At 45.0% G+C, this 6,769-nt stretch overlaps 1 long non-coding RNA gene across 1 annotated transcript; it reads right to left on the minus strand.

Annotated features, from left to right (window-relative positions):
- Window positions 1-4,434: 4,434 nt before the first annotated feature.
- Window positions 4,435-6,272, minus strand: LOC103667489. Its single transcript, XR_005833995.1, has 4 exons — window positions 6,152-6,272; window positions 5,700-5,771; window positions 5,073-5,168; window positions 4,435-4,824 (listed from the first exon to the last, which is right to left on the minus strand). It is a non-coding gene; the product is annotated as an uncharacterized LOC103667489 (long non-coding RNA).
- Between the last annotated feature and the right edge of the window lie 497 nt (window positions 6,273-6,769).

Genomic DNA, 6,769 nt, shown 5'->3' on the forward strand with positions numbered 1-6,769 from the left:
CATGTGTCTGTTAGCCATAGGTATGTCTTCATTGGAAAAGTGTCTGTTCATATTTTCTGCCCATTTTATGAATTGTTTATTTGTTTCTTGTGTATTGAGTTTGAGAAGTTCTTTGTAGATCTTGGATACCAGTCTTTTATCTGTAGTGTCATTTGCAAATATCTTCTCCCATTCCGTGGGCTGCCTCTTAGTATTTTTGACTATTTCCTTGGCTGTGCGGAAGCTTTTTATCTTGGTGAAGTCCCACAAGTTCATTTTATCTTTTGTTTCTCTTGCCTTTGGAGATGTGTCATGAAAAAGGTTGCTGTGGCCGATGTCATAGAGGTTGCAGCCTATGTTCTCCTCTAGGATTTTGATGGATTCCTGTCTCACATCAAGGTATTTCATCCATTTGGAGTTTATCTTTGTGTATGGTGTGAGAGAGTGGTCAAGTATCTTTGTGTATGGTGTGAGAGAGTGGTCAAGTTTCATCTTTTGCATGTAGCTGTCCAATTGTCCAGGCACCATTTATTGAAGAGACTGTCTTTTTTCCACTGGATGTTTTTTCCTGCTTTGTCAAAGATTACTTGCCCAAAGAGCCAAGGGTCCATTTCTGGGGTCTCTATTCTGTTCCATTGGTCTATGTGTCTGTTTTTGTGCCAGTACCATGCTGTCTTTGTGATCACATCTTTGTAGTATAGTTTGAAATCCGGCAACATGATGCCCCCAGCTTAGTTTTTCCTTTTCAACAATTCCTTGGCGATTCGGGGCCTTATCTGGTTCCACACAAATTTAAGGAAAACTACCAAACTCATTCTATGAGGCCAGCATTACCTTGATCCCCAAACCAGGCAAAGACCCCATCAAAAAGGAGAATTAAAGACTGATATCCCTGATGAATATGGACACCAAAATTCTCAACAAGATCCTAGCTAATAGGATCCAACAGTCCATTAAAAGGATTATGCATCACGGTGAAGTGGGATTCATCCCTGGGATGCAAGGGTGGTTCAACATTCACAAATCGATCAGCGTGATAGATCATATCAACAAGGAAAGAGTCAAGAACCATATGATCCTCTCAGTTGATGCAGAAAAAGCATTTGACAAAATACAGCATCCTTTCCTGATTAAAACCCTTCAGAGTGTAGGAATAGAGGGTACATTCCTCAATTTCATAAAAACCATCTATGAAAAGCCTACAGCAAATATTATTCTCAATGGGGAAAAGCTGGAAGCCTTTCCCTTAAGATCAGGAACACGACAAGGATGCCCACTCTCACCATTATTATTCAACATAGTACTAGAAGTCTTTGCAAAAGCAATCAGACAACAAAAAGGGATCAAAGGTATTCAAATCAGCAAAGAAGAAGTCAAAATGTCTCTCTTCGCAGATGACATGATACTCTATATGAAAAACCCAAAAGACTCCACTCCCAAATTACTAGAAATTGTAGAGCAATTCAGTAATGTGGCAGGATACAAAATCAATGCTCAGAAATCAGTTGCATTTCCATACACGAATAACGAGACCGAAGAAAGAGAAATTAGGGAATCCATTCCATTTACAATAGCACCAAAAACCGTACATTACCTTGGAATTAACTTAACCAGAGACGTAAAGGACCTATATTCTAGAAACTACAGATCACTCTTGTACGACATTGAAGAAGACACAAAAAGATGGAAAAATATTCCGTGCTCACGGATCAGAAGAATTAACATAGATAAAATGTCCATGCTACCCAGAGCAATCTACACTTTCAATGCTATCCCGATCAAAATACCGAGGACATTTTTCAAAGAGCTGGAACAAACAGCCCCTAAATTTGTGTGGAGGCAGAGTTCTCCCAGACGTCTGCGGGGCCCGGCTTATAGAACGCTGAGCGGTAACGTTTCCTTCGTTGTGTCAGGGAATTCATGTGCGTGTTCCCATCCGGACCCGTGCTCTCCCTGGCCACCTCTTCTCCTGCAGAAACTCAGTCCTCACTCAACAAACTCCAACCTCCCTTCACTACTACACCCTTGGTCACATCTTGTAAAGATCATTCCCTGATGAAATGTGGCTGCCTGTGTCAGATCAGCAACTGAAAATGGCAACAGACTGTACGTTATCTTAAGTGCCCAGTGAGTAGTGAGAGCTAACAACACCTATCCCTTGTTGAGCGTTTACTACGAGCTAGCACGGCTCTGAGAACTTAATCACAATAATTTCGTGAGGTATTATTTTCACTCATATTTTGTGGATGAGAAAACAGAGCCACGAAAAGGTTAAAGCAGCTTTTCCAAAGACACACAATGAGTAAGTGGCAGAAGCATGATCTGAGCCCAGGCAATCTAATGCTAATAAGCCAATACTATTATTAAACCATTATGTAATTCTGCCCCTTGAAGAGATCAGAATAGTTAATATCATGGTTAGAAAGATGTAACTTACGATTTGCCATTGGCCTTGCTTCCCAATGAATTCTAACTTCTCTTCCCTTGATGTTTACATTTGATGCTTTCACCCTTCACATCTAAAATGTTATACGCAAGTAATGAATCATGGAACTTTACATCAAAAACTAGGGATGTACTGTATGGTCACTAACATAATATAATAAAAAATATTATAAAAAAATAAAAATAGGGGCGCCTGGGTGGCACAGCGGTTAAGCGTCTGCCTTCGGCTCAGGGCGTGATCCCGGCATTATGGGATCGAGCCCCACATCAGGCTCCTCTGCTATGAGCCTGCTTCTTCCTCTCCCACTCCCCCTGCTTGTGTTCCCTCTCTCGCTGGCTGTCTCTGTCTCTGTCAAATAAATAAATAAAATCTTTAAAAAAAATAAAAAATAAAAATAAAAAATAAAATGCAACAGGGTACGTTGTTACCTTGTCATAATGGAGTATAAAACAAGGTCTCAGTGGGACTACAGCCCATGTTAAGTTCAGGAGCAGTAAGGTTCTGTGTTCCTATCTGCATCGAGGTTGACTCCAAGTTCCCAACTGTGCAGACCAGATAGATCGTGTTAGCACTAAGAGAATTCAAGCATCCAGAAGGTTTGAGAGCAAGGTTTGAGAAACAGATATTTAGTCAAGAGTGTTCATTCAGTCAACAATTATTTTTAGAGCCTTTAGTAGCTGTACCGCACTGCATCCTGGGGACACGAAAGGGAACCAGATGGAGTCCTTGCCATCGCAGCATCATTAGAAGACACGCTAGAGGAGACTGAGAATAAACAAGCAAAGAATAAGAACCAGGACACCATGACAAAATAACCAATGGGACCTCTTTTATACAGGGCATTCAAGAAATTACTAAATTTAAGATGCTCAAAGATAAGCAGGTGGATATACAAGTCCTAATGACATGTTGTCCTTAAGGCCTTTAGACCAGCTTCCCGGGTACTTCCGTATTTAAGAATAGTTCATGATGCTGTAATACAAACTTCTTGACCTGGTGCTCCAAACTCTGCTCCAGCCCCGCCCTGCCTATCTACCATCTTCCCACAGCACTCCCAAACACACCCTCTCTGTTCTATTCAGGCTAATCTCTCATTGTCCCACAACACCCCAAGTTCACCACCACCCTGTTCACCACCCTATACATCTTTTTTTTTTAAGATTTTATTTATTTATTCGACAGAGATAGAGATAGCCAGCGAGAGAGGGAACACAAGCAGGGGGAGTGGGAGAGGAAGAAGCAGGCTCATAGCAGAAGAGCCTGATGTGGGGCTCGATCCCAGGACACCAGGATCACGCCCTGAGCCGAAGGCAGACGCTTAACCGCTGTGCCACCCAGGCGCCCCTCTCCCCTACACATCTTAATTCTACCCATTCTTCAACACCAGGCCTCTTCATTCTTATCCACTACTAAGTACCGCTCTCCTCCAAACTACTAGTTCTCAGTTAATTACCTAAATACAGCCTTCTGTCCTGCACTGCTGATCCACACACAACATAATCCAGGACTTTAACACCAGGTAACACAATCACCTCCCAGCAAATGTGGGCAGGAAGGAGACCCAGCACATGTCCTGAGTTCTCAGGGCCAGAGGAAGAGAGAGGTGACTCAGGCTCAGAGAGGCAGCTCAGGGGGACCAAGCAGAATGCCCAAGGAGCACAATTTCCAAGGAAGAGGACACAGAGTCTCCAATCAAGCGGACAGATCTCAACAACTGTCAATATGGGTGACAAAGAGACAGTTCTAGAGGGGAACTAAGTAAGGGCCAAGGTGGGGCATCTAATCAAAGCCTATGAGTAGAGGGCAAAGCAGAAGCCCGGTCTCATAGACTAGTCCAACACAGTGTAGAGGGAATGCAGAATCGGGACCTAGAGATAACGAGGGAGGGGTACCATGTATCAGCTGACAGCAAATGGAATCTGGGAAGAGTCCGGGAATGGGTGACCAAGTTTGAGAACTAACTCAATTCCAAGGTGTAAGTAGAGATCATCAGTGGACTTGTTTGGGGGGAAGCAGGGAAGGCAAATGAAAGAGAGGAGATGAAGACCAAAAATGTTTATTAGTCCCTTAGGTGCAGGGGTCATGCTTCATTTCTAGTCTCCACAGCACTCAAATAAATATTTACTGATTATGTAAAAAAGAAAGATCACAGGCAGTTTTGATATTACCCAACGGGTGGAAATACGCCAAGCTGACCTGAGTCATCACTTAAGCAGGCTGTGTACTGTGCAGCTTTACAAGAAGGCGCCATCGCCTCGGCAAACACGGAGTCGTGATGGGATCTGGTACATGAACACAGGACTAGGAATGCGGCAGTAAAGCTACACCAACTTGCCAGTAAGACCCCACATAAGACCTTAAACAAGTCATTTCACTTCTCTGAGCCTCAGTTACCGCATCTGTAAAAGGGTATACAATATCACTGCCCCAAATTTTTCACAGTTTCTAGACCACCCTTCCCCCAGATTTCTGCCTGGCTAGCTTCATTTCTTCTGAATCTTTGCTCAGATTTTGCTTTCCTCATGAGTTCTATTAGCCACCCTCTTCAATACCGCAAACTGCCCATCCCAACAACCCCACCCCCACACACTCAGGTTTACACTCTTCTTTTTCATAACACTTCTAACAAACTATGTGACTTACTTACTTATTATCTTTATTGCTGCCTGCTAGAACGTAAGCTCCATGAGGGCAAGGATCTGTGTTCTAGCTCACTGATGTACATCAAGTCTTTGAAAAGCATCTAGAACAGAGTAGGCATCCAATAAATATTTACTGATGATCACATGAATGGATCCAATAAAGACCAAAATCTTGTGAAGGAAAAAGACCAGAATAGTAAATCATTTATGTTCTCCCTGAGGCCAGGAGCTCCTGCCCACAGCTTCATGCATCCCTATCCCCCACCCAATACTCTGTACCGTGGGGTAGGGCAGATGTTCAATAAGCCCCTGTGAAATTAAAGGACCCAAAAGGGCAAACACACCCACGGTGCTCTGGCGCCACCTGCTGGCAACTCTATTTAATTGCCACCTAAGCAAGTAAACTAACAGGAATTTCCAGTGGAGAAAATGGAATTGCAGGGAACACCTCCCTTGAGAAGTGAGGACGTCCGGACTACACGTAAAAACGGGAGGAAGGAGGCTAGCCCAGGAATCATAAGTTTCCAAAGGCTCCTGAAAGAGAGAGTTAAAACCTCCCCTGAAGGGCCACATGTCCCTGTGTTTCCCAGAACAACTTTTCCACCCACAGTAGTAACAAAAATTCCACGTACTAAGCTGTTTTAAGCACTTCCGGTATTATTTCATTTAATCAACCCTTTGGTGCCGGTACCGTTGTCACCATTCTATAGATGAAAAAAATTCCTTTAAAAATAAAGGTTTTCAAAACGAAAAAAACAAAGCTTCCATTTAAAGCACAGAAACCATTCACACTAAAATATTAATAAGAGACATCAGGACAAGGCGTGCGCACTGGCCGGCGCGACACCGCCACGGAGGACCCACGAAACGTCAGGGAAACAGCAACCCGACCGCGCTCCAAAGCCGGCTGGAAGCCCCAGGACACCCATGGCCCCTCCCGGCCGAGCGGGCGGAAGTCCAGACCGGCCCTTCCCGGAAGCGCGGCCCTGGTCTCTCCCGCACCGCGGCCAGGGCGGGCGCAGAGCCGGCGCCCCGCCGCCCCACCCGCGCCGCCCGGAGGGCCCGCGCGCAACCCCGCCCTTACCGCCCGGGAGATGGGGGGGACTCGGCTCCGCGCCTCGGCGGCGCCCCGCTCGGGAGCGCTCGGCCGCCCCCTGGCGGGTAATGCTCCAGGGTCTCCCCGCCGCTGCGGCCCGCCTCCACTCGGGCGCGGAACACCAAGCGCTTCCGGGACGGCGGGCCGTGGCGCCCCCTGGTGGCCGGCTGGAGCTTCGCCTCCCCCCAGCCCTGGTTGACAAGTTTCCCCCAATGGAGTGTGCAAGATGGTTGTAGGTGCTACGTACACTTTTGACAATGTTTGAGTTACTTATTCTTGAGCGTGTTAGAAAAAAATTAAAACTAATGCAACAAATCCCATTTATCTCGTATAGTGTTTAAGTGTAAGGGTAAGTTGTGTGTGCGCGCATATAGAAAACCTGGCTAAGTTGTATGTGTGTGCATATAAAATCTGGTTTTATTTTTATGATATAAGAGATGAAATAATCCAGGGCTAAGCAAGTAAATGGGCTCGTGCAACCTCTGGCAATTGAACAGTCTCCCACTTCGTAGCTTTGTTTTTTTAAGTTTTTATTTTAATTCCAGTTACTTAACATAGTGTTATATTGATTTCAGGTGTACAGTATTGTGATACATCACCCAGTGC

This window comes from Ursus maritimus, unplaced genomic scaffold (assembly GCF_017311325.1).
Source record: "Ursus maritimus isolate PB19 unplaced genomic scaffold, ASM1731132v1 scaffold_12, whole genome shotgun sequence".
Classification (NCBI taxonomy): domain Eukaryota; kingdom Metazoa; phylum Chordata; class Mammalia; order Carnivora; family Ursidae; genus Ursus; species Ursus maritimus.